Source organism: Venturia canescens, chromosome 2 (assembly GCF_019457755.1).
Source record: "Venturia canescens isolate UGA chromosome 2, ASM1945775v1, whole genome shotgun sequence".
Taxonomy (NCBI): domain Eukaryota; kingdom Metazoa; phylum Arthropoda; class Insecta; order Hymenoptera; family Ichneumonidae; genus Venturia; species Venturia canescens.
In genome coordinates this window covers 186821-211986 of record NC_057422.1, presented here as the reverse complement: position 1 = coordinate 211986, position 25166 = coordinate 186821, and the positions used below count along the sequence as shown (strand labels likewise).

Sequence of the window (25166 nt, the reverse complement as noted above, 5' to 3'; positions counted from 1 at the left end):
ATTCAACTCCAGCATCAGTAAGAGGACCAGCAAGTATTCATATAATGGCGGTAAACCTGAAATAATCACTCGTGCTGCTAGAATTCGCTACACCACGATCTATCGTCGTTCAACAGGGAATCCCTATTAGTTCTTCTGAGAAGAAAACAAAAGTCCGATGTAAACAATACATCCTTTCTCCTCTACAGTGGCGAGGGAATGAGTCCTCGCTCGCTAATAGTAAAATTCCAACTTTGCAGAAAGAAGAAACTCTTATTCCAAATTTTCGTATCGCGTTGTGAAACGCGATCATCAATCTCAAATAGTATTTGCAATTGCAAAACATAGCAAGTTAAATTGTAACAAACGCGTTTGACGTTGATATACGCACCCACTTATAAGTAAAATTTTCAATTAGTGCAACTTTTATGCAGTTCTTTTCCGTGGTTACCGAGTCGAAACTTTTTGTTCAGCCGTATGATTTTATTAACACACGACGAGAAAGTCTCGCACCTGTTGCATCTTGACGACCGTGAGATATAACCTCGGCCAATGTGCACCTCGGGCAAGCTTCTATCGATTTACAAAAGATTCCCTTTTGATATACTCCACTGCATAGTGATTACTTTTGTTTATCTTTGATTATACGGGCAAGCGTGCGCGTCTCCGCTGTATTGTCCGCGGTTACTGAACACAATAGTACTGCTTTGATATATCTTGCACGCACGCACAACTATGCGAAAAATTTAATACGAAACAAAGCTGAGTGAGAATGGTGAGCAGATAATATAGTTTCGAAAGATACAGAGATCGATTGTTGAAAGCCCTTTATCAACGATTGTGGGCATTGTTGCGCGAGTGGACGTGTTAGATAGCCATAAATATCAGCCGCGTCCTGACGCAAATGTTGACGGGGAAAATACTATAAATATCGAGGAGGTTGAGCAAGGCCGTCTTCGCAATGAGCCCTAGTCCACTCGCTAGTTAGTGGCGCCACTGGTGCGCTGCACGGCATGGCATGCCTCGTACACGTAGAGCATATTGTGCGAAGTGTGAGTTTTCCTTCGCCTATGACCTTAAAAAGTGTGTGATCATTTTTACCAGATGCTATACGCTCCGGTTGCGTTCTCGTTGACCGCTTCGCGAGCCAGTAGTACAAGGGTCACAACAGGCACAAGATAATGACGATTATGACTATCTTAGCGAAGCCGAAACGCGTCCGTCCGATTTACTTATTCCCACTTTTATTTTGTTGCTGAATTCTCAAAGGGATTTCATCCATGATGCGAAAAAAAGGTTACAGCGCACGGTTAAAATATATAAATATGTATACACGCCTACATTTGAGAGTGGAGGGAGGAGCTATATTTAAAATTATAATTCCGGTGGTATCGGAGGTGATCGGCTTTTCCGCATGACGAATGCGTGCATTTATTATATATATTATTACCCTCTATTATTGTTCTTTTGCGTGTTTAGCGTGCAGTGGCTCATACAACTTGCATGAGAACAACAAGTCGCGCGTCGTATTAATAACTGAGCAAAAGTGTGTATATGTATCGAGCCGCTACCGCGTCTCTTGATATAGTATGCAGATTCAACATTATTTTGCATCATATATATGCACCAGATAAGGACCCCCATAATAACGAAGGCTTCGATGATCGTAATGAAATCCATTGGATTCGAGAAAAATTTTTTATTCATTTGTCCGTTTCGGAAATATGTTTTATCAGTCAAATGTATATGCGCATTCTTAGGTATCAATGTCGTTGATCGCGGCTTTGCAATTTTGCAACGAGTTTTGGATTGGACATGAAAAATATTGAAAGGTGTTACTAAGTGTTAAAACATTCGATAACTGAAGATTTCATGCGCAGTGTTGCAGCGTTTACCCGCGGGTGAAGAAAGGGTGGTGCGCAGCGGAGAAAATAAACGAAGAAAGAGGTGTCTCGGTCGTATTGAATAAAGAGGAAGCGGAGACAACCAAATTGTGTCAAGGGAATTAAATCTGAAACGGTTGAAAGGACAATGTGACCCAAGGGAGCTGTATAACCCAAATTTGAGGCGGACCGTCCTAACAGCGGGGTTATGCCTCGAAAACTCTCTTCGGAGATGATGGTCTCCGAGACCTTGGTCTCCTCTAACTCTTTTGGCGCTGCCTTCGTCTTTCTTCCTTACTTTTTCCAATCAGATGCTATTATAATAAAAAACCTCTGCGCTCGCTCTCATTGTCGTCGCATAGTCACCTACTTTCTCCTCCTATTTGACGTCGTATCGCTATTATATTTTATAGCGATACTTCATTTTAATTCACTTTATTATTTCACTTATCAATAAATCTAATTTCTTGTAATTTGTGTTCCACCAGTTATTCGTTATTTGAGCGACCCAATTACCTACTTCGAGGCCCGTACAGGACCAGCATAGGCACTCTTCAATTATTTTCTTAATTATTTTATTATTATTCGTTATTACATTTCATATTAATTATTTCATTATCTCAATGATTCCACTTCATTCGGATCAATTAAATATCAATTTGACATTTTGCATTGAAAAATCCTACACTTCAGGTAGGTTGGTGGCAGCGAAAACAAATAATTTACTTTGTCCACGTTCGTCCCTATTCTGGACGTAAAACCTGCTTTATGGTTCGTGTTTACTAATTTCGGCTTTGGATCTCCGCGCGGTCCCCGTCATTGCATATTTTACATATAAACTCTTTAATATTCGATTCGATAAAACAATTTTGATACAAATATCGCAGGAACTCTATATAACTATGTTGGAGGCCATGCGAAAAACTGAAACAATATATGCTGATATATAGGTAAATAAATATAGGCATAGATGAAATGCCAAGTCGCGCGAAAAAGATCAAGAGACGCGGTAGCGGCTCGACGCCAAGTTTTAAAAGGAAAAACTGCAGCGCAAAAGAAAAGCCAGCGCGAGCCCTGCCGCTACTCTTATATACGCGAATATGCCGGTTTTATGACGTCACAGAATGCATGTATACGCGGTTAGATGTACGAGGCATTTCCGATTTACTAGGCCACGTAATGAAAGAATCTGGCTGGTACATGTTGGTATACGAGAAGGAAGGGTCTCTAAAACAGAAATTTTTTCTAGAGCGTCGAACAAATCGTGCTGCGCAACGCAGTGTATTTCCAGTTGAACAAATACGGGAAACGTATCGCAGCCCTGTATACGTTTGTAAAAGTTTGAGCCGGACATTCGGGTCAAGATTTATCGCTTTCACCAAGCACCTATGCACGTACGCATGAGAGGATGTAATCGGCTTTCGCAGAATCAGGCTTTATAGCCGCTCCGATTTATCAAAAAAAATATAGGGGAGTATGGGGCAAAGTGGCCCACTTAAGGAATTTAACGAGTTTTGTCGGTTAGCACATTGGTCATTTACTTATTTTTATGTCCCAAAAATAATTCCACCTTCTTATTTCTCGAATTTTGAAAAAAAAAATTTTTGGGGCAAGATGGCCACCCCCTCAAAAGCGGTGAAAATCGATAATTGTCACTTCTCGTTAAATAGACGTTGTAATTGACTGTTTCCGCATGGAACATTGAAGGCTGCAATAAGCCGAAAAGAAACGAGGCATAGTAAGGATACTCCTTCGATGGGATGAAAAAAAAATTAGTTGGAATACTTGGATAAATTTTGCCAATACCAGTGGCAAAAGCCCGTTCTTATCGGTGGCAAATCGTGGGAAAACCGCCATTATCACGAGTCCGTCGTATTGCGCAAAAGTAAGTAAGAAAAAAGAGATCATCAAAAAAGAAAAATTCTTGTCTACGGCGGACGTTGCTTGTATTTTCTGCGATCAACTTTATTCGTATTCCTCCGAAAACTGGATTCGCTGCGAAATATGCCTAAAATGAGCGCACTCCTTGTGTGCAGATGTTGATGAATATGAAGTCCGTTATAAATACGATTTTTGTCAATCGAAATAAAATAGACATTTATCAGTAATTCGCAAAATGATTCTCACCCTCTGCCTCAAATAGCTATAAATTTCTCAGAAAACATAGAATTCTCACTGATCCTGTCCCCCAGAAATCGGAATTCCGTGAGTCGCCACTTTGCCCCAAAATTTAAAAATGCTCCAAAAAAGTGGGTGACCACTTTGCCCCATGTTCCCCTATATATATTCGATTTTTTTTGGATCACCCTAATATATATATATATATATATATATATATATATATATAGTTACGTCCTGGAGATTCGTTTTGATTTTTGCCTAACAGAATCTATAGAAATATAATAAATAATTAACGTAGTAAATTACGTTAATAGAATAATTATTCGAAGAGACGAACCGCTCGCGGTCCGTCTCACCTAGCAATAAGAAAACGCAAATCAGCAGCGACGAACGCCGTGAGACGGTTTGCCATGAGAAAATGCTGAAGCATCAATCCAAGATCATGGGAACCTCGGCCTAAGCATTTTCGACTGACTCGGACAAGATAGCCGGAGTCAGTAAGAAAAATGCAAAAGGGTGGTTAGTCTTCATTCGCGAACGAAACCGATCGGTTCTTCTCCGGCTTTGGTCGCACTGACAAATATTAAAACCCATTCAAAATTGTATCGCATCATCGACTCATTATTTTGAATATAATTTTATTGTTTTAAATACTTAACGCGCGGAGTTCCGTTTTTATTGCACCCGCGCGAATATATCCGCGAACAACGGTTCCACCTGTTATCCTCTACTCATCTCTCTCTAATCGCCGTCGGCTACATACCGGGTGACCCGAGAACAAGGGATCGGACCGTCTTGCGGACGTCGAGCACAATCCACGTAAATCCTAAGCATCAGCGTAAAGGTAAGTGGGTTTTACTCAAAATATAACCAAAAAGGATCCGCTTGTCAAGCGACATCGCTTCAATCCCCGGTCTCTCCCAGCTGACCGAAACTGAAGCATCGTTTACGACCACGGTAATAACAATTTATACCGGGACGTAACAATATATATATATATATATATAATATACATATTTTTTTCTTGCAGCCCCAACGAAAACCGTTAGTAGATAAAAAAAAAGTCATTTTCCCAAAATTTCAGATTTTTAGAAAAATTTTTTGATAATGCTCAGCCACTTTTCGATATTTTCCTGTTTTTTTTCACAAAAATCGCAAAGCAAATTTTTTTTTTGCTCTCATATCAGAAAATGTTGGTCCTCCATGGACTCATAAATCTAATGAAATTTTATTATTCTCAAAAATATTTTAAGACTACCTCGCATAATTTTTTATTTTTTTTCTGTATATTTAGCTATAAATTATAGGATTAAAAAACGCGTGCCTACAGATGGCAGTTTTTGTCGTCCTTCCAAAAGAAAAGGTGAATGTACTTTGCAAAAACATGGTTTTTCAAAATTACATGTTATAACAATGATTTTTATCGATTTTCCTGTATTTTTCATAAACATAAATATTGTTATGCAGGAAAATTTTCTAGGACATCGTACAAAAATGACAACGTGCCAAATAAAGCTATGTTTTACCAAATTCAACTTCTTTATTTCAAAATCTCATATTTCCCCGCAAAAACCGATAAAATTTGGAATTTTTCAAGTTTTCTCGTTCGTTATAGAAATTAGTAAAATTATTTAGTAATTTGGTCATTAATTAAGTTGATTAATTAGTAAAATAGGACCGAATTCTGTTAGAATAAAATGGAGACCAACGGAGGCAAACCCACAAATATCTTTCAGCAAACTTCCAAAATTGGTCTTGTAATTTTTGCAGATTTAAAAAAAAATTGAATTAACAGGATCGAAATAGGTCTATTGTACAAAGTTGCCTTCCTGTATGCACTCAAATACAAATTGTAAACAAACAGTTGAGAACTAAAATTTTTTGCGATTTTGCATTCATAATCTTACATTTCTTTTTTGATAAATTTCAGTCAAATATTTTATTAATTTTATAATAAATGGGCAAACTAGAAAATTCACAAATTATAACGTCTTCTGCGGTAAAATACCAGACTTTGAAGTAAAGTATTTTAATTCGCCAAAATTTTGAAAAATTGTTTTTGCTAAATACTTTCACCCCTTCTTTTGGAAGAACGACAAGAATAGTTATTTGTAGCTACACGTTTTTTAATCTTATAATTTATAGCTAAATATACAGAAAAGAAGAAATAAATTATGCGAGGTAGTTTAAATATTTTCTGAAAGTGAAAAAATTTTATTAGATTTATAATTCCATGGAGCATTAACACTTTCTGCTATGAAAACAAAAAAAAAATTTACTCCGCGATTTTTGAGAAAAAAAAACAGAAAAATATCGAAAAGTGGCTTGAGTACCTTCTAAAAAATTTTTTAAAAATCTGAAATTTTGGGAAAATGACTTTTTTTATGTATTAACAATTTCCGTTGATGCTCCAAGAAAAAAAATATCGATTTTTTTTGCATCATCTGCATATACGTGCATATACGATCCATTACTTTTCGACAAAAGTGTGCGCGCTTAGGTCAGCGATTTTGATAATGATTTTTTCCTTGAAAGTACATCAGAAAAGGAGACGATCCTCAAAATTTGAGCCCGATTCGATCAAGCCAGCCGTTGGAGAATTTTTTGAAATTTCAAAAAGGTCAGTTTTTTAATCATTTTCAAAAATTTGAAATTTGGACGATTCACACTGAACTTATCCTTGAAGCGGTATACGAGCAAACAAGAGTGTCGAACAGTGCGAAAAGAAAAAAAAATTGGAAAAACATCGTGAATGGTCTACCGTGATTCAAGCAGCAGGAAAGAATCTGCTTATTATTATTTGGAATGTCAAATTTGCTGTTTCATGTAAAAACTATATTGGACCATCTTCGCTGTCGAAATTGCGATGAACAAGTCGTTATACAGAACAAATCGTTATTGGGCATCAGTATGAATTTTCCGATAATCCGTAAGTTGCCCATATCTCTACTCCATACACCGCGATCGACGCTTGCCACCGTGGTATTCGGAAAACGCTTACAAGAGTATTTAAAAACTCGTCATCTCTATCCACGGCTGTCATCGTATACGCTTGCTGGTGCTTCTCGCCTTTGGACAGCACCTGCTGCGTGCGAACGTATATCTTCTAGCCCGAGTGCACACTGCTCGCCGTGTCCCCTGTGAGGTATATTTCCGATAGCGATAATCATCGCACCGACACTCCCGACAAAACGACGAAAATTCATTATCTCGTCGTGCGCGAGGCAAGTTGGAATGTCCATTGATCGCGCGAGCCAGACAATTGCGATACAGATTCTACTTTTTAACATTTTTTTTGTGAAACTTCTATATAGACGGGGGGTCTTAGGATTTTTCTGTCACGAAAAAGCGTTACGGCCGCGTGGAGGGGGTACTCAAGATATCGTGTGGTGAGAAGTGGCAGCGGCAGCGAGAGAGAACCTAACCAAATCATAATTTGCAGTAAACCTGCGAAAAAAAATGTGTGCTGGAACACATAGTAGAAGTGAAACTTCAACGGACAAGTGGAAAAACAAATCGCAACGGACGAGTAGAAAAACGAATGGCAACGGATAAGTATGGAAAAACGAATCGCAACGGATAAATGGCAAAACGAATCGCAACAAAATTTTAACTTGAAGTTTTACGGGCAGGTTTTCAAATTGGACTAGTACATTAACAATCTGCCCGTAAAACTTCAAGTTGAAATTTTGTTGCGATTCGTTTTGCCACTTATCCGTTGCGATTCGTTTTTCCACTTGGCCGTTGCGATTTGTTTTTCCACTTGCCCGTTGAAGTTTCACTTCTACTATGTGTCCCAGCACACATTTTTTTTCATGTATAAAAAAAAACCTCACGCATGCATCGATTTATCGACAATACGAAAATAGTAATTTCTTCCTCTATCCCTATAGGAATGTAGAGTATTTCGAGAAAAGATTTTATTAAGCGCTATATACAATGTTTCACATCGAGTCCCCTCAGAATTATACTTGATAGACGGTTCAAAAAATGTTTAGCGCGTATTGTAAGATCTTTGCGGTAAATGATAAACTTAGGTAGTAATATGACAAACGCAATAATGTATTATTGCCTGAGAGATAAATCTTATTGAAGGGGAATGAAAAAAAATGTGCACGGGGGTAATATATTTATTACCCCCATGCGCATTTTTTTTTGGGTTTGTTTGGGTTCGGAGATTCATAATTATGAATCTCGCTCTGGGACGAACCATCAATGCAGATATGCCCCGATATGAACCAACTGAACAATATCAGCAAAAGTCCGACCGTTCCATGGTCGTCATCTCCTATAATTAAAAAAAAAAAATGTCATCGATCATCAAGCACCTCGAATCTCGCGAGTCTATTATTTAATAATAAATAATTCACGATTGATTATTCGATATACGCGATTATAGTTATATTTTCATCTCACCGCAATCGCAATCGCACAACGTCCGTATCTTGTTTGGGTACCGCGACGATAATGCTACGCAGTATAACTGAATGGAGTATATAACAGCCTGCTATATGCACGCCTTGCCTTTGTCCTCGTCGTTGTTGCTTCCGAAGTTCGTTCTTACACACCGTTTAAAAAAAAAAAAAATCCTTTCACCGAACTCCAAAAAGCTTTCGCGTATACGAGTACAGCGAATAAAGCTTCAGCTCTCATAACCTTACATATAGGGCATGGCGGCAAAGGAAGTGGGAGAAAAAAAAGAAAAAACGTTCTACTTCCGGGTCAACGGTGTTTCTTGTTCCGGGTGAGCGAACAACTCGAACGGGTCTCGATAAGGAAAAAAAAAGAAACGGAAGAATCGCTCCTCGGAGTTTGGCAGCTTTTTTTAATCGATAGATGAAAAAACTGTCTTGGCAGTTCGATACCTTTCTCGGTCTTCCTGCTGACAATCGGCGAGTAGATATATCGCGAAAAATCTAGGATATAGATCCGTAGGAGCCTGCATGAACGTGAACCACAGCGAAACTGTCACTTAAACCATCTCTTCGATGGTAAAATAATCAATTTTGACACTAGCTCCGTGAGTATCGTCAAGTTCTGAATATTTGGAAAATGTTTGCCTTCAAAAGTAATTTTTTTTATCTCTCGAATATTTCATAATATGAGTCATCATTGCGATGCAGTTTTGTGCCGTAGGCGTAGGAGAACACACTGAAGATGAGAATAAAAGATTGTATAGCGAACGGCAGCGTGATTGGTCAAATAACAGAATCACCACTAATTTGGAGAGATCGAGCCACGACTCCTATATTCGAGGAATAGAAGTGAAAAATCCGTGAGCTCTTCACGAAGAGCCCGCGGTCCGCGACTCACGGTCTTTGCGCGCTCATATACGAATCAGAAAAAAAATATATTTCATTCCTCATTTTGTGTGCGACGTACCTTGCTCATTGTTATTGATATTGACTTTGGAAAGATACTTTCACCAAACTTTGGGTTCGCGTCGACGCGATTCAAATGATTGAATTCTGAACCCGTTACAACATGCGCATGACGTTAAACGGATGCACGGCAAATGTTGCACCCCAAATGCCCAGCATGGTTATTAGTATATTACACACCTACGGAAGGAAAGTAGACTACTTCAAACCGGGCAGAATTGTCACCCTCGCCTTCGGCTCGGGTGATAAGCACGCGGTTTGAAGTGGTCTAATTTCACTCCCGTGTAGTGCATACTATTTTTCACCACACATGCACCGAAAATTCAGTCTTCCGATTTCGGAAAGATGAACTTTCGGCGCATGTGTGATAAAAAAACAATTTGTGACCGCCTGCAACTTTCATGCCTTCTGCCGTTCGTTTCGCGACTATAGAACGAATGAGAAGCATATTGTTCATTTGACCCGTTTCTATTTTTTATTTTACAACGAGCGTAATCGCATCGTTTCACAGAAATTGCACGGGGCGTTGTGATTAACTTTTTCTTTTTCTTTTCATATTATCTAGAGACGCGGCAGCGTCTTGACGCCAAGTATTAAAAAGAAATTTTGTAGGCAGAGCGAGTTGTAAGATGATTCTCATCTTTCGGATTTCCCGCACCCCATGGAAAGATCCGGGGATCGAGCGAGATGATGGTTTGTCCTGCCTCCCCACTTTTCTAATTTCCATCGGCGAGAGCCCGATAAATCTTGGTCTCTCGTCCTCTTTCGCTCCGGGACCGTCATCGGAATAACTCTACTAGTCTGGATTGTCTGACGAAGGAATTAATGTTCGCGAAACTCGATATTGGGTGTGGCCCCTCCCAGAGTACAAATTCATCTCGATCCTTCATAGATCCAGCGCCATATCAACATCGTCGCAGTTCTTCTGATTCCCTGGGTGAAAGGAGCCAACGATCATCGAAACATTGCGAGTGAGATAAGTAAATTACTGAATTCAACTTTGTCATCCGACCGAACCGTGAAAACGGTCAATGTAAAATGAGTGGGTGAATGTGTGCGTTATGTTTGGAGAGTGAGAGTGTTTATGAAACGTGTGTGACCAAATTATCTTGTATTTCATATCCCCTCAAAATTGAGAAACGAACAATAAGTGAGTAAAAATTGTCATCCGTTATTTCTTGTCATTCGTTATTTTGTGCTTGCAAGAAATAAAAATATTACAGAGTCAAGACGGCCGTGTATCTTTACTCGAGATTAGTCGACTTCCCCTGACTCGTTAAGTTGAAGTGGCCGTCATTTGTTGGAAATTAGTCGAATGAAAAAAATAACAGTGGGACATGATAATGTGATGTATGCGCTTGGTATGATGAAAAAATTAGTTTGGTGTGACATTGGGAAAAGGGTTAAAATGCAGTTGTGAAAATTAGGGGGTGCAATTTCAGAATCGAAAATTTTCTTCAACAACATATATGTCTACTTTCCGTTCCCTTTCCATGGGTGAAAATTTGCTTATCAGGATAAATTCTTGGAATTGGAGCTCGGATCGGGTAGCAAAAAATTCTCGAAATTGGAGCTCGAATGGTCTAGCAAAAAATTCTTGGAATTGGAACTCGCATCCTTCTGAGCAGTAATCTTGGAGTTCAGATCAGCAAACTCATTTATACGATAGGCATATAGAATGCCAACGCGGGCAACGGGGGTCCAGGGGGCAGATCCCCTGGCGGGGGTGAAAGGGGGCGGAGCCCCCGAATAAAGGCACATAAAATTTTAATTTGACCATCCCAAATAATCCGTCCACTACATTGTGTCCCCGCGGAAAAATGCGAAAAACTGCGAATACATAAAAACGCGCATACAGAATGACTCCACGGGTTCCGGAGGTTTATAACTAAACAAATCGGTCTCATCTTAAACTCCGCATCAGCGCGTGCCATGACCCAGCAGAACCACGAGAAATCGCGAATACAGAACGAGTAGGGTTCAATATATATCAACAAATCAAATTGTAGAACGGTCGACATTTCAATATTTTATTAGTTGTATTATTATATATGTTGTAATATCAGTTTGGATATAAAAAATGGAAATTAAATTCAAAACTCTTATTTCCGATCCACTATTCATCAGATTACGTGTTTAACCGAGAGAGAACGAGAACGAGAGCGAGAGAGAGAAAGAGAAAGAGAGATTATTTTATTGCGTATATGTAAAATAAGCTTCATCCTGCACACTCTCATTGATTTTCTGAAACGTATCGCTGTATTACCGTTCTGTCATGTAATTCGATTAGCATTCTTTCCAACAGTTACGTATTGCACCGGCCGTGTGTCATTCACCTTCTTCGTATATCTGACGTCATAAAACTGGCATATTCGCGTATATAAGAGTAGCGGCAGGGCTCGCGCTGGCTTTTCTTTTGCGCTGCAGTTTTTCCTTTTAATACTTGGCGTCGAGCCGCTACCGCGTCTCTTGATGACTCTTGTCACCAGATTTTGCACTATTTGCAGTTTATTCAACTCATTTACACTCATACCATTTACAGCGTCACACTGTATTCGAAACTACCATATATATACTATTCAGACACCCTTTTTTTCATTATGTTTAATTTCTTTACAATCATCACCAAATCATATTCTTAAACTATCGCTCATAATAATTTTTCTTCTATATCGTCTTTCTACGTGCTGTTTTGACTTTCTTTGCTCGGCAAATTACAATTTTGTCTTCCCCTGAGTTGCAATTCATTTTTACCCTTTCTGTTGACCTTAACAAGAGCATTGAGACCATTTCCATTTTGCTGATTTTTTGGTTTATACGTACTTTTATTGCACTTTTCACATTCTTATACGATAACATTTCTTCCTTCTGTAATTGTCAGTCTATCCAGCCTGCTCTTCTTTTTTCTTCTTGTATTGCTCTTATGTACTACGTGGGGCATTCCCGATCCAATGCACCATGTTCCACGTTTATTTTCAGTCCGTATTGTTGATTTTTATACATGCAATTCACACATCAAATTATTAAATCCGTACATTCATTCGTCTTATGATTTCCCACGCATTTATTACATTTTTCTTCCCGTGTACAGTTCTTTGCTATATGGTAAAAACCCCAGCACTTGTAGCATCTTTTCACATTCACATGATTAAGAACTCGACACTTTTTCCAACCTACATTGATTTTTTCTTTGCTCACTAACCACTATGTGTTCGTTCAACTACTATTATGATCGTTCCTTCTTCCCTGCTTCGGTCTCTCCCTCTTCTCCCCTCACTCTGTATCTCTTCTCTTTTCCTAAGAATTCTTTTAACGATATGAATCTCGCATCCTTCGAGTGACTCAATCCCGTTCTGCATTTTTATTGTCTCAATGAGTTGATCGTCTTCCAATTTCATTTCTTCCTCATCGATATTTATAATCTTTAACTTTGGTTTCGTTTATGTTGACTTTGTCACTTTGAAAGCATCGCTTTTTTGTCTTGCATAGTTGTTCTCAATGTTTCAATTTGTTCTCCTGTTTCATAACCCAGTATCACCGTTCCATGGTTACCTTTCTTCAATCTTGTTACACCCTTGATATCGACTCTTTCTTTTATTGCTTTTTTTTAGCCTCACTTTCTGGTTGTTTGTTCGGTTTAATAATTATATTCTTTTCTTTCTTCTCATCTTTGACAACTTGACTGTACGTAGTCCGGGGTGCTCTATCTCCTGTTTTATCAATTCTTTAAGCTTTTGTATTTCCTCCCGAACTATCTCTATAATAATTTTTCTAATTTCATTCTTGCATGCCATTTCGTCCTTCATTTCTTTTACAGTCGTGATTATCCAATCTATTTTCACTTCTGCCGCCGACGGTGTACCACCACTACTACCTCCCACTGGCGATGCTCTATCTCGGCTGGTCTTTCTTTCCATTGTTGGCTTTGTCACTTTCTTCTGAATAATTTGTTCATATGATCCCGGACATGGCACTATTTCCTTACGTTCATTCTGCACTTTATGCTTAAACTTACATCCTGGGTGAAAAAATTGTTTCACACAGGACTTGCACTTCAACACATTTGTTGTGATATATTTTTTACACGCAGAACACTTGTATTCATCAAAATCCGTCACCTCTACTATAGTTGAGTCATTGGCACTCATTACAACATGAGAGAGAGAAAGAGAGAGATTGATTGATATTTATTAGCTTTCTCAGCTATTTGCAATACATTTCTTTACATATTTCTTAAATATATATCTTATTTTACTGTAGATACAATGAATTCCTTCGCCATATGCTTAAATTGCACTGGTCGCTCACAATTTTTAGTATCAACGGGTAACGCGTTATACATTTTTATCCCTTCATAAAATAAACTTTTTTGTGCACTCCGCGTTCTACGAAAACGTATCGCAATGTTACCAGTCTGCCGTGTGATTCTATCGGTATTCATTCCAACAACTTGCAGTTTGCTTTTTATTTGTCTAGGTAGTAAGTTTCTTACAGCTTTGAAAATAAATATACACACATTATAGTTCAACCTCTATCTTACAGACATGAAGTGTAACACTTGTCGCATGTCATCCACCTTTGTATACCTGTCGCATTCTAATATGACTCTCATCGCCCGATTTTGCGATATCTGCAGTTTATTCAACTCAGTTTCGCCCATACCAATTAGCAGCGTTGCACAATGTTCGAAATGTGGGGCAATAATTGCTTTATATACCATACATCGAGTATATGCTGACAAGTACTGACCTTCTCTATTTAAGAAACTTATTTTTTTCCTAATCTTTTTCAGGATGTATTCGCAGTGGTCACTAAATCGTAATTTATTATCAATAATTATTCCCAAGTATTTCATAGTTTCCACTTGTTGCAGTTCGGTACCATCTAGGCATCGTACTGCAATATTCCCTCTCACTTCTTTCTGTATACTCCTGAGAATCATATATTTTGTTTTCGTTGAGTTCATCTTCAATTTATTTCTATTCATCCATGTTTCCACTACACTTATAGCCATGTTCATTTCGAGTTCCACTCTACTTTCTCCACTCACATAAATTAAAGTATCATCTGCAAACATTTTAATTGTGCAATCTTCTGGGCATATTGCAATTATGTCGTTTATATACAAAATAAACAACATAGGTCCGAACACGGACCCTTGTGGCACCCCATATGCCGTATTTATCAGTTTCGACCATTCATCGTTGAACTTTACCTGCCGAGTTCTATTCTACATATAAGAACGGTACCATTCCAGAGCCTTTCCTCTGATTCCATACTGATATAATTTTTCTAATAATATTTCTCTATCTATAGTCTCAAAAGCTCGCTTTAAATCCATGAAAATAACCCCTACCATCTTACCCTCACTTATATCTAATTTCCATTCATCCACAACTGTTTGTAGTGCTGTTTCACGCGAATAGTGTCTTCTGAATCCTGACTGATGATCTTTTATGGTGTCGTTCGCTTCTAAATAATTTTCGGTCTGTTTTTTTACTACAAGTTCGAGTACCTTCTCATATATCGGCAACATATTAATGAGCCTATACTCACTCGCTTTTTTTGGTTTATCCATCTTTGGAATCGGTACGATCGTTGAGGCTTTCCAGCTTTCTGGACAGTGGCTCTTCGTTAGTGAGTCGTTAATAATATTAACGAATTCATCTTTAATTGCACTAAACCCTATTTTTAAAATCTCACTTGATATTCCCTCATCCGTACCTGTCTTCTTTGGAACCCCATGACTATCTTTTCAAGATCCTCTACGCTTACGGTCTCAAAACTTTTCACTATACGCTAATCATCTAGACCACTTCCCACTAGTATTCTTCTTATTAACCTATTGAGCCATGAACTTGATTGAATTAATGACAATGGTCTAGTATTATACAACTTGATGTTTGTTAAATATGTTTATGTTTGTATTGCCCAATTCAAAAAGAAATTATATCCCCATAAAAAACTTTTTAAAAGTAAAAAAATTACGCCAAGTATTAAAAAGTGCAACCTTGTTTATAATAATATTCATTATATTTTTCCCTCTAATTATTTATTCTATTTCTTTGGAAATATATAATAATATCAATTAAATCAAGCCAAGTACTAGTGATGTTTGTTTTTTATTATTTTGATTACAAATTTAGAAAAAAAACTCAAGCTTTTGAACAAAAACTTGGCGTGCATGGTTTTTTAAACTAATAAGTATTCAAAATAATTTCCGTAAATAAACTCCCTATAGGCCTGTGCTAGCAGAGACTTTATTGAGCTTTCTATTCCATTTAAAAGAACGTTAAATTCAGAAAAATGAAAGTTAAATTCAAAATATAGTATAGTAAAAACGGAAGTAATCAAATATCATATGATAAAAAAAAACTCCCTTCAAATATAAGCAGAAGTTTGAATATCCAAAAAGAAACTAATAAACCTGTTTTAATCGGCGTACTATTTAATCCTTAGATTTAAAGAATCACAGACACCAGGTTAGATGTATGTATACACGTATACCTATGTATGTAATTGAATTAAAGTTTCTTTCAATTTGCCTCCGATACAGGGTAATGGAAAGCATCCTTGCCGAACTCATTTGGATAGGAAAGAGCAAGAGCAACAAGAAGAATGTAAAATAGTCAAATTCGAGAAACCAATGTACATGGTTTACTTGGGTGTATACTTCGGTCTATTTTGAACAATGAGAGGATTGGGAGAAGCAAGAAAAACAAGAAGAACGTAAAATAGTACAAATTTGAATACTGGTGTGCATTGTTCAATTAGGTACATTTTGAAAAACCATGCACGCCAAGTTTTTGTTCAAAAGCTTGAGTTTTTTTTCTAAATTTGTAATCAAAATAATAAAAAACAAACATCACTAGTACTTGGCTTGATTAAATTGATATATGATTATATTTTTCCAAAGAAACAAAATAAATAATTAGAGGGAAAAATATAATAAATATTATTATAAACAAGGTTGCAATTTTTAATACTTGGCGTAATTTTTTTTACTATTAAAAAGTTTTTTATGGGGATTAAAAACTATACTCGGATATAAATTATCACTGGCACACAAAAAAAAAAGTCCTCAGTACCTAGAACCGGACCCATCAATCTCTACGTATTTTGGCCCGCTGAATCCGAATCCGGGATCAGATTGGCCAATATACCTCCAAAATTTTTAGTAAATTCCAAAAAACTGCAAAAATGGTGGAAAATCGCAGATAAAAGCATGATAACAGTTGTCTTTGATCTTACCCGGATTTTTTTTTTAATGTAATTTGATGCACTGAATCTGAATCCGATTGGTCAGATTGGCTGATATACCCGAAAAATTTTGAGTAAACTGCAAAAATTGCTAATAATGGGTCAAAATCGTTAGCATGGGTAAAGGAAGAGTTTTATTGATCTATATCGAGTACGCTCTTTTTGTATTTTGATGTGCTGAAACCGAAACTGGGCGTCTATTTAACTCGTACGTCTCCAAAATATTACTTTAAGGGAAAAAACCTGCTAAAATTGTTCTTTACGAATTTCAAGCAGCTCAATCCGAATCCAATAGTCCCGATCATGAATACTTCAATCGAATATCATTAAAATAATAAAAAATAGCAAAAAAACGTCAAAAAATAGTTTTTTGAATGTTTTACACATGCATGATTCATCTTAAACTGTACACATAAAAAAAGATGTGTTTATTCTGTATGCAATAAACTAGAAACTGGCGAAAATTGCATAAAAAACTTGAATATAAAACTATCGCAGGCATGATTAAAATCCTTTTATGAGGTTAGCTTCGGTATTAAAATAATAGACTGGAATGCGAACTGGATACCACATACAGTTTATGGTCCGTGTATGACAATGTTTACACGACGGAATAAGTCCAGAAAGCAAGAGTCCCTGAAATTCACAAAACCTATGATACGGTCTGCACCGATAGGTCAAGAGAATTGCTATTTTTGTATGACTGATGTTACGTTCCGAGAGGGAGGATTGGATGGGAACGCACAGTCGCCGCTTTAAAGAGGCAGGGTGTACTTTTGAGTACCGCTGCCGGTGAGTCTTCCTTGGGACTAGTGCAGCGCCCGAGGACACACGTTATATCTTCAGGTATACGTGACCTTTGTGTTGAGGTTGTGCTCGCGAATTGGAAGGGTTTTCCAATTCTGAAGCGGTGTCGAAGGCTTCTCAAATAAGTGCTGGTCACAATATTTTGTTTACTACAAAATATACCGATGAGTTTATTGATAAACTTATACACTTATTTACACTGTTAGAGTTGGTAAAATTATTACTTGTACGAGTTAGCGATTTGACTGACGAGTTTAAGTTTATAAGATTGGGCTTCAGTCTTAATGTTGTGAAGGTTCGCTGCTAATTCACTTAAAACTAGAGTCTTTTTGACTTGGTCGGAGTTAGAGGATGATATGCATTTTGGGGGTTGGATGCTGTAGAGGGGAGTTTTTCTATAAGGTTTTTCAGTTTGGATTGGTTAATAGGTCGTAAAGTGGGTGTTCTGACTTGGTGATTTGATTTGAATATGAGGGAGACTTTTCCGGAGATATGATTGAAGGAAAAGTCGCGCGTGATTTTCTCAGAATTAGGGAAAGTGTGTTGAGCGGGGTTTCTAAGATCTGCACGTGTTCCACTTGAATATGGAGCGTGCGTTTTCGGGACTCGTGAGAAACATAACTTTCGAAACGCAGATGTGAGTTTGGAAAATGTTAGGCAGCCAATACTTGGAGATAAAGACTGTTTATTATTTCCGGTACTGTAGTTTTAGTGGCGACTGAGAGTCGCGGGGCGTCTGGGATGCACATGCGTTTCGAAGAATTTGGGAAAATGGAAAGTTGAAGGAAAAAAAAGGGTATGCGAGAGCGTCCAGAGTCTTACAGGATGTATCGGTTTACGACGATCCATGTATTGTTCTGGGGTGGTTTGGGTTCTTTGGAATATATTTTATGTCTAAATATACTATCGAATATAGACTATTTATCGACGAATGATGATGACGATTTGAAGATGTAAAACGAAAAAGTGAGGGGCGTTCAGCTTGATACTGGGACGTAACACCGACATCACTGGTTTCACGAAAAATTCCAAAAGTAAAATTGTGTATGCCAACGTTTCATCAGTGCAGAAACCAGCAAAAATAGTGGGCGTGGATGAAACCGGAACTACCCAACCGATGAATGTGGAACTTTCTGATGAAGAGATAGTCATAGATGTTGACGAGATCTATCAATCAGAAAGTTTCGAAGATGATGATTACCTCCCAGATGATGAAAGCAAAGCTCCCCAAACCTTCAACCAACAAGAATTGAATGATCTCATACGAGATTTAGGACTGCCGAAAGATGGAGCTGAATACTTTGCAGCAACATTGAAAAAGAAAAACTTGCTATCAAAAGGAACATCAGCTTACTTTTATCGTGACAGGGAGAAAGAGTTTCAACAATTCTTCACAAACGACGAAGAGAATTCATTGGTGTACTGTTCAAATATGAAAGGCTTGATGGGTAAATTCAAACTAAACATATACAAAAACGATGAGTGGATGCTCTTCATTGATTCGTCAAAAAGAAGTCTCAAATCTGTTCTACTCCACAACGGAAACACATATGCTCCTATTCCAATAACTCGCTCGACCAAGCTGAAAAAAAAATTACGAAAATTTACAAATGGTATTGGAGAAAATAAAATATTCGGAACATATCAATGGCAAATTTGTGGCGATCTCAAAATTGCAACACTGCTCTTAGGTCAACAATCGAGTTTCACAAAAAATCCCTACTATTTATATTATTACTCTTGACAAAGATGGCGATTGTTTCCAGTATTTAGGAGCAAATTTTCCCGTGATGACTGATGCGAAATTAAAGGAGAGTATATTTGATGGACCACAAATTCGTGGTTCATTTGGAGACCAAAATTTCATTAAAAAAACGGACGATACTGAAAAGGCAGCATGGCAAAGATTCAAAAACGGTTCTCAGAAATTTCTGGGAAATAAGAAAAGTGAGAATTACCAAAATTTAGTTGAAGAGTTGTTGGAAAATTTTAGAAACTTGGGTTGCTTGATGAATCTCAAACTGCACTTTCTACACTCTCACCTCGACTACTTCCCTGAAAACCTTAGAGATCTAAGTGAAGAATAAGGAGAAAGATTTCATCAAGACATCAGCGAAATGGAGAATCGGTATCAGGGAAGGTGGAATATCAATATGATGGCAGATTTTTGCTGGACGCTAAAGAGAGAAAGAGGAAGAGAAACCCGCTGCATAGGTCGTTCGAAGAGAAAAGAATTCGTTACAAGAGAAGGACGGTTTAAGATCGATGAAGATATTTCTATTTTCATATTACTTATCGAAAATGAAAAAAAAATCAATTAAGCAGAATTCAAACCAAAGAATAATCATGCCTGCGATAGTTTTATATTCAAGTTTTTTATATAATTTTCCCCAGGTCCTAGTTTATTGCATCCAGAATATACAGATCTTTTTTTTGTGTACAGTTTAAGGTGAATCATGCATGTGTAAAACATTAAAAAAACTATTTTTTGACGTTTTTTTTGCTATTTTTTGTTATTTTAACGATATTCGACCGAAGTATTCATGATCGGGACTACTAGCTACTGGATTCGGATTGAGCTGCTTGAAATTCGTAAAGAACAATTTTAGCAGGTTTTTCCATGGAAGTAATATTTTATTACTTCCATGGAGAGAGCGGTTGGTCTGATGGACAAGGACTCGGGCCCGCAATCTGCGGGTCCCGGGTTCGAATCCCGGCCAAGACACCAATGAAAATTGAAAATATTTTCAAGTGTTTTCTACTGTGATCCCGGGTGGTTCGGACTCCACCTTGATAAATCCACGGCCACACCTCTCTGTGATGCATGTGCGGTCGGTGTACGGCTTCGGGGGCCTCCCGTGGACGGTTCTCATCGTGCGGTGATGGCCCTCTAGCCGTGCACTGGCTGGCGCAATGTACCACAGTAGAGGAGGTGCATGTTTGAGCACCTCTGGTGGGAGCGCTTGAGCGTACTCGCACTGCCATCCGAGGGGATCAACCAAGTACCGGCTGTATCGGCAAGGTTTTCTGCAGTTTCCCTTCGCTCACGGCAAATGCGATACAGTGGGGAGTAAGTCGGCTGCAGCCGCAACGGGCGGGGGAAAAAAAAATGTGGAATGGGGACAAGGGGGGAGAACGTAAAAACCGAGAAGGGTATACGAGTGGAAAAAATTAATAAAAAAAAAAAAAAATATATTACTTCCATGGACGTACGAGTTAAATAGACGCCCAGTTTCGGTTTCAGCGCATCAAAATACAAAAAGAGCATACTCGATATAGATCAATTAAACTCTTCCTATACCCATGCTAACGCTTTTGACCCATTTTTAGCGATTTTTGCAGTTTACTCAAAATTTTTCGGATATATCAACCAATCTGACTCTAGATTCAAATTCAGCGCATCAAATTACATAAAAAACACCCCCGATTAAGATCGAAGACAACTTTTATCATGCTTTTAACAGCAATTTTCTGCCATTTTTGCGGTTTTTTGAAATTTACTCCAAATTTTGGGGATGTACCAGCCAATTTGACCTCAGATTCAGATTCAGCGCATCAAATTACATAAAAAAAACCCTGGGTAAGATCAAAGACAACTGTTATCATGCTTTTATCTGCGATTTTCCGCCGTTTTTGCGGTTTTTTGAAATTTACTCAAAATTTTGGAGGTATATTGGCCAATCTGACCCCGGATTCGGATTCAGCGGGCCAAAATACGTAAAGATTGATGGGTTCGGTTCTAGGTACTAAGCATTTTTTTTTGTGTGACGATATTATCGATGAAATCGCCCAAAATCATATTGCTTGATGATCGAATCTTTTTAACTCTGAAAAACAACCGCCAAATATTTTAGCAGTGTATGCATAATGTATCTATTACTACGTTTACGCGGCACTCTTATTCCAGTTTAGTTATATCAATATAGATATACAAAATACATATGTATTGATGTAAATAAATAATATACCCGTCTGTATACATATATACAAAACCCGGAATAAGAGCGCTGTGTAAACGTAGTTTATGTATAGGGGAATATGGGGAAAAATGGACACTTGACTGAGGATTTAAGAAAATTTTATTGTCAAGCATATGGTCTTTCAACCATGTTTAAGTCCCAAAATTGATTAGTTTCTTAGTTTCTTAGTTTCGCGAATTCAGTGACAAAAATTTTTTTGCGGCAAAACGAACACAGCCTCTCGCGGAGACATGAAAATCGAATATCCGACATTTTTCGAAAAACAGACGTTTATAGCGACTATTTTCGAATAGAATGTCAACTCGGTCATTTAACAAAAGAAACGGGACTGCACTTGAACCCCCATTCTTTGGCGCATGAGAGAAGGAATAATGAGCCAAATTTTGAGTCGAATTTGGTTCATGTTTTTGAGTCATGCAACAAATCAACATTAGGTCGATTATGCTGAGATATAATTGTTGTTTGAATTGTATTGAAGACCGACCATTTATTTCTGGTCCTACTTTTTCGAATTTCATATTCAGTTCAGCGAGCAGTCAAAATTTTTGTAAAAAAATGAATAAAAAAAAGATCCCACGAAAGAGAATGAATCAGAAGAACGTAGTGTGTCTATTTGCTCTGAAACTTGAATTTTTTGTGCATTACATCCGAGAATTCAACACATTGAGTTAATGTAGGGTCAGAACATGGTTCGAATCGAAAAGAAAAATTTTATGAATATTTTATAAAATTTAACATTTTATGTATGGGGGGCACACACATCCGTTTTGCCCCGGCATGCATACATTTTTCCTCAAAATTCACCGATTCAGGCTAATTTCAAGTAAAAAAAAAATTAGTGTGGGTCTGAACAAAAAGTGTATGAATTTTTGAATATTTCAGATTTTGAAAAGTCCGTTTCGCTACGGATTTCAACTTTATATGGAGACACTAAACGGACACTGTGTCAGTTTTGCCCCATATTCCTCTATGTCGTGTACATTATTCCCCGCGAGTTATGATGAACGATCAAATTTCACAACGTTCTAACGGACATAGAAAGAAAATTCACCTTTTTGAGGGGATATAATAAGCATGAAATAAATATTTCAGTAACCTATATTCTTTGTGCTTGCCCAGCAGCTTCATTGGAAAACTGTCTGGGTAACAAATGATTTTTATCATTGAACGAGAAGACAAATGAAAAAAAAAGAAAAAGCAATCGAAGAGACAACTCGTCATTGCTCTAGAGAGGTAATATCGTCAAATGAACGAGTTTTTCGCCTTCTTTTGGCCGTATAGCGCATTGACCGTGGGATGGCAGAAAAAAAAATAAACAGAATAAAAGACCGAGGATCCTCGAGAGACGAAATCTCAATTGTGTACAATAGGGTATATATTTTATACTCGAGGGAACGATCTTGAGATTACCACGTCCAAGTAAATTGGGGTCAGTCGTGATGTTATGTGTACGCGCGTAAAAATATACTTCGGGGGTTGTCGGATCTTCGAAGGGGGATAAAAATGTGTGTCAAGCTTTCAAGTACTGTATTTACGAGATTTTGCAAACGGTATGACATCAACGACAACAGTGGCCACAATATCGGCGGATAAAGACATAGCAGATCTATATCGAGGTTCATTTCCAAACATGTGTGCATGGATATATATGTATATACTATTTGTGCCTTTCAAAACAATGATACATTCACGTTGAAAGATGTGTTATCTCGATTAACGATTCGTGTTTATTTGTGAGCACGCAGGTACAAGTGCGTGTATGTGTGAGCATCAACAAATATTATCAACGACTAATCGCGATTTCTGCTAAAACATTATTTATTACTTATTTCGAGCGAGAGAGAGAGAGAGAGAGCGCTTGAGAGAACGATATCTTCGATATATTCACGCTATATTCGCAGGATATGGTACCGCGAGACAAGAAAATATCATAATATGTGGAGAAGGGCTATCTACGAATTTCTCCAAAGCCTTGATGAAGAAACGGGAGTTGAAAAGGAAAGTACGCAACGCGCGTGAATCGCCTCTGATTTTCGAATACGCCAGGATGTTTTTGCCAATTCGTAAATCGTAAATTTGTAGGGTTATTCGTAAGTTTGGTAGGGGCAAGCGACCATTTTGGGGACGAAATAGATCATTGCAAGAATCCATCTATTCCATGCATCTCCGCGCGTGGATTACTTTGATCATAATATATCAATTAATTATTTCGATCAACTCTTTTATTCTCTATATTTTGTTTAGTTCTTTTTCCGGTTCGCAGAGGCTGAAATATTTTTCTTTTCCAAGCGAAATAGCCTCCTCGCATCGAATGATAATTTCTATCTGGAATATGAGGAGGGAGGGAGGGGGGCGAGGACATTTATGAGAGAAAATCAAGTCGAGACATGATTCGGAAGTTTGCGAACGATGTACGAGATTATCGGATCCTCTACATGCTCACCTATTTAGCGTGTATAGCAGGTTCAACGATGACGGTAATCTTAAGAGGTACGCGTCGATTCTCACATTCGCAGAGGCATTACGTGGTGCGCATATATATATATATATATATATATATATATATATGCGTCGAATTATCCCACAAAATCGGGTTTCATCATGGGGAAGAAGAGCAAATGAAGTGATCCACCAATTAATCGCGATCGATTGATTTTCGTAGCATCACCATGATTACATGAAAGGTCCCAGCAGCATTTCATACCGCGCGATCGTTTTTCATGATTTATTTTGAGATGCACTTGCATGATTATTCTTCATTCTCAGCACACCAAGTAATCACTCTCGCTGTCGATACGATATAATCCTTGTGTCTTCGGCACATGACCGACTAATCACCGATAAACAAGATCAATTTGGATAAGTGTCGCAATAAATATTCGAGCCGTTGCACAAATTGCACAAAATTAGCAAATATTATTGAATGTTAGATATTCTCCGCGATTTGCTGGACGAACGAATAAATGAACAAAGAATTATAATACTCGATGCGGAAAAAAATGATGAAAATAATGATCGAGGCGAGGTTGATCGCTGTGAAAAAATAGGATAAAAAAAAAAGAATTAAAGCCTCCTTTTGTATGAGAGGCTGAAAAAAATCGTGTAAGAGAAACGATGTGGGAGGGAAAAAAAAATTGAGTGAACGTTACACCACCGAGCGAACGCGGAGTGAACAGTGACTGCAACCGATTGACTCTGTAATTGTAATTTTTGGGAAGAAAATGCACAATCGCCCGGGTGTGAGCCCTTGGGTTCCGGAGCAGGAGGCGGTGGTGGCGGCGTTCCAGTGACGGCGGCGGCTGAGGCAGCAGCGGCGGCGGCGGTAGCGGCGGCGGGAGTTTCGCGGTTAGATCGAGACTGCGGCCGCGTGGCTGCGAAAGCTCTCTCATCGTTTCTCAGGGAGCGCTTGCGCTCTGAAACACAACGTTTTTCGGCGCGCGCTCCAACGATTCACCCACAGGGAAAATACATCGTCCAGCCAAAGCCCCTTTTCTTTCCTCTCGCCTCGCTGGCCCTTGTTCCATCTGCACCAGCATGGACCCTTGTGAGCATATATATCGAGTCATACACTCTCCATCAGCTGTGTAAACACGAGAAAGCTCAGATGGAGACAGACACCGCTGAATTAGTGAACCCTCATTGAGCTTGAGCATTGATTAGCCTCGCTGGTCAATAGGACGGAGATGTAAAAACATTGTCGCGAACAGAGGACTAACAATTCCGTATAGTGTATTTACCTTAGTATTTAGGCGCAT

General features: G+C 38.2%; 1 protein-coding gene across 6 annotated transcripts in view; it reads right to left on the bottom strand.

The window, feature by feature from the left end:
• Dop1R2 (dopamine receptor 2) overlaps nt 1–24751 on the bottom strand; it is an 85147-nt gene extending 60396 nt beyond the window's left edge. For 3 of the 6 annotated variants that reach the window (XR_006259920.1, XM_043411361.1, XM_043411362.1), the window contains exon 1: nt 23855–24751. The gene's annotated coding sequence lies outside the window, so the exon portion shown is untranslated. The remainder of the gene's footprint in view (nt 1–23854) is intronic. The other 3 variants (XM_043411365.1, XM_043411366.1, XM_043411367.1) reach the window with 3 other exon arrangements.
• Between the last annotated feature and the right edge of the window lie 415 nt (nt 24752–25166).